The 13282-nt window shown below is 44.4% G+C and overlaps 1 protein-coding gene across 2 annotated transcripts in view; it reads right to left on the minus strand.

Moving 5' to 3' along the window:
- Positions 1-13282, minus strand: part of MPP7 (membrane palmitoylated protein 7) — a 537461-nt gene that overhangs the window by 440091 nt on the left and 84088 nt on the right. For both annotated transcript variants that reach the window (XM_040352591.1, XM_040352588.1), the window contains exon 2: positions 8966-9059. The gene's annotated coding sequence lies outside the window, so the exon portion shown is untranslated. The remainder of the gene's footprint in view (positions 1-8965; positions 9060-13282) is intronic.

A 13282-nucleotide genomic window follows, 5' to 3' on the forward strand; every position in this document is an offset into this window, starting at 1 on the left:
AAATTCAATTTGTATAATGCAATACTTTATTAAATGAAGCTTCACGGCTGTAAGGAGCGCACTAAATAGATGTCAGCCCCTTAACCTTTTCACTACCAAAACCATTTCTTTCATTTTTTGAAATTGGTTGAAAATGCACATTTTAGACCTTAAAGTGGTTGTACAACCACTTTTACCTACAGGTAAGCCTAGATTAAGGCTTACCTGTAGGTGCTGGAAATATCTCCTAAACCTTTCACGATTTATGAGATATTTACAATAGAGACAGGCGCACTTTAGAAACAGTGATCGTGCCGTTTCTAAAGGTCATGCTGTGACTGGCGACTCCCGCGCATGCAGTGCCGGAGCCGCAATACCCGGAAGTAACTCCAGGACAACATGTCGCCAGCTGGAGCTGTGTCAGGCACCGCAGCGGGGGCTTCGATTCCAGGTGAGTATTACATAATAAGCTAGTATGCTATGCATATTGGCTCCTTATGCCTATGTCTTGAAGGTGTTAGTTATTTTTATTATTTTATTTTTTTAAAGTGGGTTTACAACCACTTTAAAGTGATTGTAAAGGCACAAGTTTTTTATGCATGAAGGTAAAAAACTTTCTGTGTGCAGCATCCCCCCCAGCACCTCATAATACTTACCTGAGCCCCCTCTTGATCCAGCGATGTGCAGGAGAGCCTTGCCTCTCCAGGGACTCTCACTCCTGATTGGCTTTTGGTAGCAGCAGTCAATCACAACCAGTGAGCCAATCAAGAGATGGAGGGGGCGGGGTGGAGCCACAGCTCTGTCTGAATGGACACACAGAGCAGCGGCTCAGCTTGGGTGACCCCATAGCAAGCTGCTTGCTGTGGGGGCAGGTGGGAGGGGCCAGGAGTGCCGACATGGGACCTAAGAGGAAGCTCTGGACTGGTTTGTGCAAAATCACTGAACACAGCAGGTAAGTATAACATTATTATTATTATCCAGGATTTATATAGCGTCAAGAGTTTGCGCAGCGCTTTACATCAGGGTAAACAGTACAGTCACAATACAATTCAATACAGGAGGAATCAGAGGGCCCTGCTCTTTAGAGCTTACTATCTAGAAGGGAGGGTCAAGTGGAACAAAGGGTAGCTAGCTGTGGGGGATGATCAGATGGGCTCAAATGAAAGTACAGTTGTTAGGTGTGGGTAGGGTAGGCTTCTCTGAAGAGGAGGGTTTTCAGGGATCCTCTTAAAGCTAATAGAGAAGTAGATAGACGGACAGATTGGGCTAAGGAGTTCCATAGGCTTGGAGAGGCTCTGGAAAAGTCCTGGAGATGAGCATGGGAGCAGGTGATAAGAGAGCTAGAGAGTAGGAGGTCTTGAGAAGAACGAAGAGAACGATTAGGTTGGTATTTAGAGACTAGGTCAGTGATGTAGCTGGGGGCAGAGTTGTGGATGGCTTTGTAGGTAATTGTTAGTAGTTTGAATTAAATTTGTTGGGTGAGCTGAAGCCAGTAGAGGGATTGACAGAGAGGAGTAGCAGAGACAGAGTGGTTGGTAAGGTGGATGAGTCTGGCTGCAGCATTCATGATGGACTGAAGGGGGGTTAGAGTATGCAGAGGTAAGCCAATGAGGAGGGAGTTGCAGTAATCAAAGCGAATGCATGAAGGTGAAAAAACATGTACGTTTACAACCCCTTTAAGGAAACATCAGGGGTTTATTAGATCCCTAATGTCTAGGGATATCCCGATACCGATACCGAGCATTTCAAGTACAAGTACTCGGGGGAAATGCTCCGATGCCTCAGCCGATACCTGGGCAGTCAGGGGAGTTGCAAGTCTTCTGCTCCGTGCAGTCTTTCCACCCCCGTGCTCCGTGCCGCTCTTCTCTCCCCGTCAGTGCCGCTCTTCTCTCCCCCAGTCCATGCCGCTCTTCTCTCCCCCGTCCGTGCCGATATTCTCCCCCCCCCCCCGTTCGTGTCGCTCTTCTCTCCCCCCGTCCGTGCCGCTCTCCCCCCTCAACTTGTAAGGATGGAGAGCGGAGGTAGGAGCCGCTAAACCCAACTCCTACCTTTTCCGAATGGACAGAGAAAGTGATCACTGACTCTGTCCATTCACATAACTGAGCATCGTAACCTGTGTTTACGATGCTACAGTTTATGAATGGAGAGGAGCTTCCCTCTATTAATTTCAGCTGAGGCTGCAGAGAAAGGGACTGGGGAATCTGTGTCCTTAGTCCCTTTCTCTGTCTTAAAGGGGAGATTTCAGAGGTCTTTTAAGACCCCCAACAGGGCTGATAAAAAAAAAAAAAAAATTGCAATAAATATTTAAAAAACATTTTTTTAAATAAAATGTAAATAAAAACAAACAAAAAAACAAACACACTGACAATTCACTCCCCCCCCCCCCCCCAAAAAAAAACAACAACAAAAAACAAAAGAAAAAAACTGTAAAAAAAAAAAAAAATTAAAAAAAAATATAAAAAAACATACGGCCACTGTCACATGACATACAAAAAAAAGTATCGGTATTCAGTATCAGTGAGTACTTGAAAAAAAGTATCTGTACTTGTACTCGGTCTCAAAAAAGTGGTATCGGGACAACCCTACTTATGTCACCTCAGCACCCTTTTATTGCTGACTGAGCATAGACTGTTCTTGATCAGCTTCTTCTTGTCTAGAGAGGCTGGAGATTTACAGCTCTAAACCCAGATGTACTCAGAGAGGTGATGATCCTGGAGTTGGCCTTTCATTTTTCCCATTCCCATGCTTGCATAGGTCCAGTTGTAAATAGTTTTCTCTAAACTGTTGAAGTGCACCAATAATATAACGATGAAAGATAATGTTAAACTAATTATTACTCTGTGAATTAGATCTGACATTGCAATGCTGTTCTGGTTCTCGCTCTTGAGAAAAGTAATTATTTTTCCACATCTTTTATCTTCAGGATACCAGATGGCCGGGGAGCACCGGGGCACGGGTGAGTCATTTCTGGTACTTTAGTTCTAGCAGGAGGACAAAAGGTTATATTCCCCCATTTTAATATTGCATGTTTTTATCACCTTTCCTCTTCACACGTATTTCAGTTATCTGACCTCCTGAAACACCTCTGATGGGCAAGAGTCCCAAAGGCTTCCCTCTATTGAAAATACCTAAAGCCAAACTGCAGGAAAATAGATAAAAATACATTTGAAATACAGGCAGATACTTATCAATCATGCCGTACCATCAGGGAGGCATGCGATTTGCCCCAAATTTATTCCTGAGCAGGAAAACCACCCTAAACATACAGCAAATGTCATTAGGAACTATCTTTAGAGTAAAATATGAGTCCGGGAAGTGATGGTTTGGCCCCCACAGAGCCCAGATCTCACAATGGAGTCTGTCTGGGATTACATGAAGCGACAGAAGGATTTGAGGAAGCCTACATCCACAGATTTGTGGTTAGTTCTCCAAGACGTATGGAACAACTTACCCATTGAGGTCCTTCAAAAACTGTGTGCAAGTGTACACAGAGGGAGGTCACACCAAATATATAGGGCACACAGGCATCCAATCACTTTCATTTGACAGCCGACCGTGAACTTGTCAAATTTACAAATATTCCCGACTGCTCGAGCAGCCAGGAGTGCATGTAAAACCCCTTACCTCTGCCGACGTATAAAATACACCAGTGGCAGCTTTAAAGCTAACTTGTCACAAACGTGGGCAATTCAAACAGAGCAGATGATGAAACTATATGTAACCCACCACAACCCTCTTCAGATCAGTAAGGCTAACCATCATGTCCGGCAAGGAATGAGGGGTGAAGACAGTAAAAACGATCGTGTGTAGGCTCCAGTGCATTTTTCTCGACGTGAAAAATGGGCATTAAAAAATTTAGAACATGCTCTAATTTTTCTTGTCGTTTTTCACGTTGTGAAAAATGTTCGTGTGTAGGCTTTAACGACGGGGAAAAAACGTGCATGCTCAGAAGCAAGTTATGAGAAAGGAAATTGCCATAATCAGCCTAAAGGGTGGCGCCAATCGAATGAAACTTCCCCTTTATAGTGCCGTCATACGTGTTGTACGCAGGGCTGTGGAGTCAGAGTCGAGGAATCGGGGTTGGGGGAAATTTTGGGTACCTGGAGTCGGAGTCGGAAAATAATGCACCGACTCCGACTCCTACTAAATTTAGATTGGAATAAAAAAAAAAAGCAAGTTTAAATGTCCCAATTCACAAAAAGTTATAATTAATGACTTCTCTACTGTAAGAATAAAGACCAATGCATGCAGTGCCTCACGTAACCGCAAAACGAACACGTTAAGTGACCGTGAAGAAGCATGCTTTTCATGTGCTTCACTATATGGCACGCAACGCACAATTAGGAGCTGCAATACTTATACTTTCCATAGTGTTGTGTTCTGCTTTTACAGGGAACGCAGCGTCCATGTGTAACCTAGCCTCTCACTGATAAGGGATTAAATAAATATGTTTTTTGCAGGACTAGAGAGTGAGACACTTATATAAGTGAAGGGAATGGAGGGCCAATAGTTCAAGACTGAAGCTGTAAACCATTGGAAAAACTGCTGTCATTTAGCTAAGGCTATAAAAACTTGTAAACTCCGATTGTTAGCTTAAACATGACTATGGGATTCTCCTAGGAAAATCATGTTTTAGAATAAATGCCCCTTCCTGGATCCTCCCACTGCTCTATCTTCAGCAGAAGATAAGCACATACAGTAGACTGTTGGCTTCCCAGCCAGTAGTCCTGTGGTAGGTTGCGTTTCTTTCCCTCAAGGAATGTATAAAATACATTTGCATATTAATACAGAGGAGTCGGAGTCGGAAGTACATAAAACTGAGGAGTCGGAGTCGGAACATTTATCTACCGACTCCACAGCCCTGGGTACGTCACCACGCTTTTATTTCACGATCATGTGGATGCAAGGCAGGCTTGAGAGAAATCACGTCGAGAAAAACGTTGTTTTTTTCCCATGACATTAAAAAAGGGTCGTGTGTACGCGCCATAATAATTATTTTAATGTGATTTTCAAAGAGGGCAACTTCTGCTGATGCAATTTTCTTATCACATGCCTAGTTTGAACTCAGTTAAAGTCTAACTATCCAAAACTAAAAAAAGGTTTTGTCTTTAGAGGGGAGAGGAATTAGAACACAAGTCAGTTTGTATTGCTGTCTGTGTCCCCGTTAGGGCTGTTTACTCTCTCTATTTGTCCTGTTATTTCTGAAAGTGAATTTTGGGTTGTGACCAGAAAAGGAACGGAGGGGGAAACCCTCCAATAGAGAGACAAGTGCTAGTGACAACCAGGGGTTCCCTCGCTTTGGAGGAATTTCTACTCACTAGTTTTGGTTATGGGACAGGAAGGGGAAGAGAAATCTCCCCAATGGGACACAGATGGCAAAAATAAACTGTTAAAGAGGTTATAAGCCCTCCCTTACGCTATGCAAAATGAAAAAAAGCAAGTTCTTCAATTACTTCCTTAAAGCGGAGCTCCGCCATTTAAAAAATATTAATAGCCAGCAGCTACATATACTGCAGCTGCTGACTTTTAATATTAGGACACTTACCTGTCCTGGAGTTCAGCGACGTCTGCAGCAGAAGACGAGCAATCGCTCGTCTATCTGCTGCCCCCTTCGCTATCCTCGGTGAGGGAATCAGGAAGTGAAGCATTCCGACTTCACTCCCTGGTTCCTTATGGCGCATGCACGAGTCGCGCATCGCCGTCCTTACTGGTCCCGCTGTGTTCTGGGGGCCGGGTGTTTCCCAGAACACAAGGGGCGTGGGCGGTAAGTGACGAACTACCCGCAAAATCCCCGCAGAGATGACTCGTCTTAGACAGATATCTGCACCCCCCTGAAAGGTGTCAAATGTGACACCGGAGGGTTCCGATGAGTGGAAGTTCCACTTTAGGGTGGAGCTCCGCTTTGACTGCAAACCTAATTTTACAGTTCACAGTTACAAATAGTAACTTTACATATATTCCCAACAAGGGGCAATGGGGAAAAAATGGATTTATGTGCCAAAATGAACATGAAAACTTGTCATAGTCCATAAAATTACATTTTTAATTTCACACTAAAATTAGCAAAACCTAAAAAACATGTATCATCAGCTATAGTCTGGTATAAGGAATATGCATCAAGACATGAAGAAAGGTAGGTAGATTGAAATGTTTCCCTTAAAAAGAGCTTCCTCAGAATCCACTTTGTCGCTCACTCTTCTAAGCATCATAGCCAACAGACCTGTATGCAGTCACTATATAAGGCTTCATGTACATGGAGCGTTTTACAACCTCTCCTGAACGATTTAACTTGACAGATAGTAACCCACGTTTAAAATATCTGTCTTGCTGCGTTTACATGCCGCGTTTAGCGGCGCTTTGCGTTTAGAAGCGTTTTAAAAAAATGTAAATGCCCAAAATCGAAAAACGCCTATAAACGAAATGCTGCTAAATGTGGGTTACCACGTTTAGAAGTGTTAGGCGTCTGAACTCATTTTTTTCCATTCAAAAAAAGGCCTATAAACGCAACTGCCTAAAAGACAGTAAACAACTCTGTGTACATATACACATAAGATGACATTGAATGAGTTCAGGGGCAGTTGAAAAAAGTGTCCAACTGCCTCTGAATGTCCGTTTAGCAGCAGCAGTGTACATGTGGCCTAATCATTCAGGAGAGGTTGTAAAAACGTCCCGTGTACATGAAGCCTAAGAGCCGGTTCACTCTACCGCGACCCAAGTCGCGCGACATGACAAATTACATGGAAGTGAATGAGAGCTGTCTTAAAGGGGTTTTCCACCCATTTTTTTAAGTTCATTAAAAGTCAGCAGCTACAAAAAGTGTAGCTGCTGGCTTTTAATAAACTGACACTTACCTGCTCCACGGCTCCAGCGACGCGCCGGCCATTCTAGTGTGGGCACCCGGCAGTGACCCGGCTTCACGGCCGGGCACCCACTGTGCATGCACGAGCGGCACTGCACATGCGCGAGCGGCGCCGTCCGATTGGACAGGCGCTCGCCTACAGGGAGGGGCTGTGAAAAGGCGATTAAGCTAATCGCCTTTCCAGCCCCTCGGCGGAAGGAGGAAGTGGGACAGGAAGTCCCCTTCTCCTGAAGCCCCCACTCCCCCCCCCCCCCAAAAAAAATTACATGCCAAATGTGGCATGTAAGGGGGCGAGGAGTGGGTTAAGAGGAAGTTCCATTTTTAGGTGGAACTCCTCTTTAATGTCGCTCCGACTTCAGAAAAGGTTCTTGTACTACTTCAAGGCGACTTCTAGGCCACTTGTACCCACTGATTTTAATGGAAGTCGCCTACAAGTCGGATCCCCTGTCTTAACTGAAGCAACTTTACAGGAAGAAACTAGTTTTTTTTGTAAGTCGCCCCAAGTCGCTCTGAAGTTGCCTCGCAAAGTCACACCCAGAGTCGTGTTGCCCCTGCGTGAACCGGCTCGAAGGGTACATAAAAAAAAAACACAAAAGGTACGCCAAGCTAAAGCATAACACACCAGAACATGTTGGTGTTATCCACGAACCAGCAGGAACCAGCAGGACCAGCAGCAACAGCAAATTTGCACAATGGCGGCAAAGATGCATCGTACTTTATCAACAGAGTCTCGCGACTTCTCTAAACAGCCTGTAGAACATCATTCTCCCAGTTTGCTGCTGATTTCCCCCACTACCGTCCAAGGATAACCAGACAAAGAATACAGAGCTTGGCCACCTGGAAGAGGATTGGGGATGCTCTGTGGAAAACCACTGCACAGGGCAGGGAAGTATGACAAAAAATTGCCTTTAACCACTTCCAGACCGCCGCATGTATATGTACGTCGGCAGAATGGCACGTACAGGCACATTGGCGTACCTGTACGTCCCTGCCTAGACGTGGGTCGGAGGTCCGATCGGGGACCCCCCCCCCCCGCGCTACATGCGACGGTCGGATTCCCGCGGGGAGCGATCCGGGACGACGGCGCGGCTATTCGTTTATAGCCGCTCCGTCGCGATCGCTCCCCGGGGCTGAAGAACGTGGAGAGCCGTTTGTAAACACGGCTTCCCCGTGCTTCAATGTGGCGGCGGCATCGATCGAGTGATCCCTTTTATAGGGAGACTCGATCGATGACGTCAGTCCTACAGCCACACCCCCCTACAGTTGTAAACACACACCAGGTGAACCCTAACTCCTACAGCGCCCCCTGTGGTTAACTCCCAAACTGCAACTGTCATTTTCACAATAAACAATACAATTTAAATGCATTTTTTGCTGTGAAAATGACAATGGTTCCAAAAATATGTCAAAATTGTCCGAAGTGTCCGCCATAATGTCGCAGTCACAAAAAAAATCGCTGACCGCCGCCATTAGTAGAAAAAAATTTTTTTTTTATAAAAATGCAATAAAAATATCCCCTATTGTGTAAACGCTATAAATTTTGCGCAAACCAACCGATAAACGCTTATTGCGATTTTTTTTACCAAAGATATGTAGAAGAATACGTATCGGCCTAAACTGAGGAAAAAAAATTATATATGTTTTTGGGGGATATTTATTATAGCAAAAAGTAAAAAATATTGCATTTTTTTCAAAATTGTCGCTCTATTTTTGTTTATAGCGCAAAAAATAAAAACCGCAGAGGTGATCAAATACCACCAAAAGAAAGCTCTATTTGTGGGGAAAAAAGGACGCCAATTTTGTTTGGGAGCCACGTCGCACGACCGCGCAATTGTCTGTTAAAGCGACGCAGTGCCGAATTGTAAAAACCCCTTGGGTCATTTAGCAGCGTATTGGTCCGGTCCTTAAGTGGTTAATATCACTTTACCCACCAATAAAGATGGAATCTAATTATCCGTTGTCATAAATTATCCCTGCTCTACCATTACTTGAATATATCCCAACTGCCTCCTCATCTTCCTAAAATATCTTGTTACTGTAAATACATTAGCGGATGACACTTCTACACACACCACGTTCTTTATCTCCTGTCCTTTACACAGAACCAGCAATATGCAATCTACTGACCTTCAGCATGTACATCCTCACAGGACCTACCGGAAAAGCAGACATCCAGAAGGCTTGAAAGCAGAATTTTCCTCTACTCAATGGCCGGTACACACTATAAAGAAATCATACAATTATTTCCGTTAGAGGAATGATCGGTTGATTATATGTTCATTAGTATAGTGCTTTTTTACAGCTTATTCCGATAATGCAGGCATAAAAAAAAAAAAAACGAAAACAAGGTGCAAGCATGACATTTTTTATCGTTAGGCAACATATTGTCCAATCTTTATTCAATTTGTACAGTACGTATCGTACGGAAAAATTTCACAAAAGGATGAAACTTCCAGAACACTCCAAAACTTATTTAGGGGAAGTGGCTGGAAAGGTCACGTACATGACATCACTTGTCACTACACTAGCATGCAGCTACGTTTACCTTTGTTGCGCAAATATTTTCTTCCAAGTTAATATAATTTTTGATTATATTGATATGCACCTTTGGGGAAAATCTGACAATTGCTCGCCGGTATTTGCATAGTGTGTACTAGGCTTTAGTTCTATAAAGAAAACCATCTTGCATGCCCAGTAGGCCACATGCCCACCAGCTCAATGAAGAGGACAAGAGAAACCTTAGTCAGTGGGGGTGGTCACCAACTAATGTGAGGGTAACTAGATGTGGGTATGTATTTAATGGGGAGAGAAAATGGGAGCAGTTGGAGCAAAATTACTGTATATACTCGAGTATAAGTTGACCCGAATATAAGCCAAGGCACCTAATTTTACCACAAAAAGACTGGGAAAACGTATATAAGCCTAGGGTGGGAAATGCAGCAGCTACTGTAAGTTGAAAAGAGGGCCAACAATGCCCATCTGCAGCCTCACTGTGCCCATCTGCAGCCTCACTATGCCACTTTGCAGCCTCACTGTGTGCTCATTTGTAGCCTCACTGTGCCCATCTGCAGCCTTACTGTGCCTTTGATCTCCCGATGTGTCATGCAACTGCAGTTTGCAGCCATCCACTGTCATAAAGCCCCGCCTCCTCCTCGTCTGTGATAGACGGAACATGGATTACGTTTACAGAATTGTTACCAGTGTTCAGTCTATCACCGACGAGGAGGCGGCAGGGCTTTGTTACAGTGGACGGCCCCTTAAGGCCTTGTACAGATGAGCAGACATGTCCGATGAAAACGGTCCGCTGACCGTTTTCATCGGACATGTCTGCTGGGAGGTTTTGGTCTGATGTGTGTACACACCATGAGACCAAAATCCCCGCGGACAGAGAACGCGGTGACGTAGACGACACCGACGTTCTCTGACACGGAAGGTCAATGCTTCCACGCATGTGTCGAATCAATTTGACGCATGCGCGGGATTTCGGGCCAGCGGACATGTCCGATGAGTCGTACTAACCATCGGACATGTCCGACGGACAGGCTTTCAGCGAACAAGTTTCTTGGCATGCTAAGAAACTTTTGTCCGCTGGAAACCTGTCCGCTAGGCCGGAAAACTGTCCGGTAGGCCCTACACACGGTCGGACATGTCCGCAGAAACTGGTCCGACGGACCTGTTTCAGCGGACATGTTCGGTCGTGTGTACAAGGCCTAACAGTCAAGACTGATACAGCGGGAGACCCTCACTCAAGTATAACCTGAGGGGGGCATTTTCAGCATAAAAAAAAATTGCTGAAAAAGTCGGCTTATACCTGAGTATATACAGTAAGTAAAGGCAGAGTTGTACTTTAAACAACAGTCCCTATACTGGGTATATCTGTAGATCACTGTATTATCTGCAGACTTCAATCCACTTCTTCGTCTGGACTCCATCCCACAACAATGGATTCACCTTAAATAACCTGCAGCTCCGAGTCAATTTAATGCACTCAATAGCTTGTGTAACATTACAACATGGCCAATAATGAATCCTGACGAAGATATAAGAGAGGCCATGAAATGAACTGAAGTGCTTCATTAAGCATAATTTGTTCTCCATTTAAAACACTGACAGACTACAGCGCCCAGGTTACTGCAGACAGACTTAATTAAAAGCGTGCTCCACATAGAAAGAGCTTTTATCACAATGCAGGTCTAGAAGAGACTGTCACCGAACAAAAACTGTATGCATGGAACCCAACAAAACCTGACCTGTTAAATATTCTGACACAGCATTCACGCTAAACCGGACGTGATAGCACATATTTACATAACTGGAAAAACAAGTTTTTTAAATCATTAAAAGGAACACCGTTAAGCACTTACATCTATGCAAGTCTCAATGGTCCTGGCTGTCGGCATACAAAAGCCGTCAGCGGGAGATCTGTCCAGTTATACTGTTTCCATACACTAGTAGAGTTGTGTTAAAAAATATATATATATATCCAGCTCCCCTATGTACCAATATAGCATTAATGTACTTATTTTGCAAAAATAAAACAGCTTTCCATTAATTCTACACAGGCTTACCTCACTGTCTTCATAGCTGTTTAAACACACTGCTCCATTACTTCTGCCTTATTTCCTGGTCATACTTTAGGTCATGACACAGAAAGGAGTTGACCAGCTGATCTCATTAGCACACACCCTCCATCATCCACCCTTAGCTGGTCAACTCCTTCCTGGGTCATCACCTAAAGTCTGTCCAGGAAGTAAGGCAGAAGTAATCGAGCAGTGTGTTTAACCACTTCAGCACCGGAAGGTTTACCCCCTTTATGACCAGGCCATTTTTTTGCAATAGAGCACTGTGTTATTTTAACTGTCAATTGTGCGGTCATGCAACACTGTACACAAATACATTCCCCCCCCCCCCCCCCCACAAATGGAGCTTTCATTTGGTGGTATTTGATCACCTCTGCAGTTTTTATTTTTTGCGCTTTGAAAAAAAAAAAAAAAAAAAAAGGACGAGAATTTTATGCTCTAAAACATATCCGATATTTTTTTTTTCTTTTTTTTAGAAAATAGAGTTTCTTCTTCAATTTAGACCAATATGTATTCTGCTACATATGTTTGGTAAAAAAAAAAAAAAATCACAATAAGCGTACATTGGTTTATGCAAAATGTATAGTGTCTACAAACTATGGGATATTTTTATGGATTTTTTTTTTCTAGTAATGGCAGCGATCAGCAACTTATAACGGGACTGCGACATTGTGGTGGACAAATCAGATACTAATGCTGACCATACACTATACAAAAAAATAGCCACGTTTTTGTTCTGGAAAACCGGCCGTGTGTATGCTCGATAGCAGTTTTCCCGACAGGAAAACTGCGAGCAAAAAAATGATAACTTTTTCTCTTTTTTCCCGCCGCGATTCTCTGTGTTTTTTTTTTTTTGCTCTGCAGTTTTCCTATGGGAAACACTGCAGTGGAGCATACACATGGCCGGTTTTCCCAACTAAAGCTGTCATGGCCGTTTTCCTGTCGGGAAAACCAGCCGTGTATACACAGGGAAAAGCTACCAAGTTGGTTCTCGGTTTTCCCCTCCCCCCTGAAAACCGATCGTGTGTACGAGGCATAAGATGACCTGTTCCCGATTAGCAGAAACACAAGATCTGTCCTGTCACAGAACGGCAATCTACCTTGTTTAAATAGGCAGACCGCCGTTCTGTCTACCACGAGAACAATCGGCATATCCCAGTGGACCCGCTGATTGGCTCGTGCTGTGTCCAATCACAGCGGGAGCTGGTCGCCATAGGGGCGCGCTCCAGACCAGGAAGAGCGAAATCACGTACAGGCATGTGATTGATTTTGTGCAGAGAGGCCGCCCCGCTGCAGTAAATGTACGTGGGTGGTCCAGAAGCGGTTAAAGCGGAGGTTCGCCGGTAAAATGCCGTTTTTACCCTTAGACGTATGCTCATTTAGTCTAGGGGAATCGGCTAGTTGTTTTAAAATCCGAGCATTACTTACCATTGTAGAGGGCGATCTTCTCCGCCACTTCCGGGTATGGACTGGGCGTTCCTTCTTGATTGACAGCCTTCCGAAAGGCTTCCGACGGTCGCATCCATCGCGTCACGATTTTCTGAAAGTAGCCGAACGTCGGTGCGCAGGCGCAGTATAGAGCCGCACCGACGTTCAGCTTCTTTCGGCTACTAGTGACGCGATGGATGCGACCGTCGGAAGCCTCTCGGAAGACTGTCAATCAAGAAGGAACGCCCACTCCCGAAGACCCATACCCGGAAGTGGCGGAGAAGATCGCCCTCTACAACGGTAAGTAATGCTCGGATTTTAAAACAACTAGCCGATTCCCCTAGACTAAATGAGCATCAATCTAAGGGTAAAAGAGCAAAAACTGCATTTATGGGTGAACTCCCGCTTTAAACAGCTATGAAGAGATAGTGAGGTA

The sequence above is a fragment of the Rana temporaria genome, chromosome 5 (assembly GCF_905171775.1).
Source record: "Rana temporaria chromosome 5, aRanTem1.1, whole genome shotgun sequence".
NCBI classification, from domain to species: domain Eukaryota; kingdom Metazoa; phylum Chordata; class Amphibia; order Anura; family Ranidae; genus Rana; species Rana temporaria.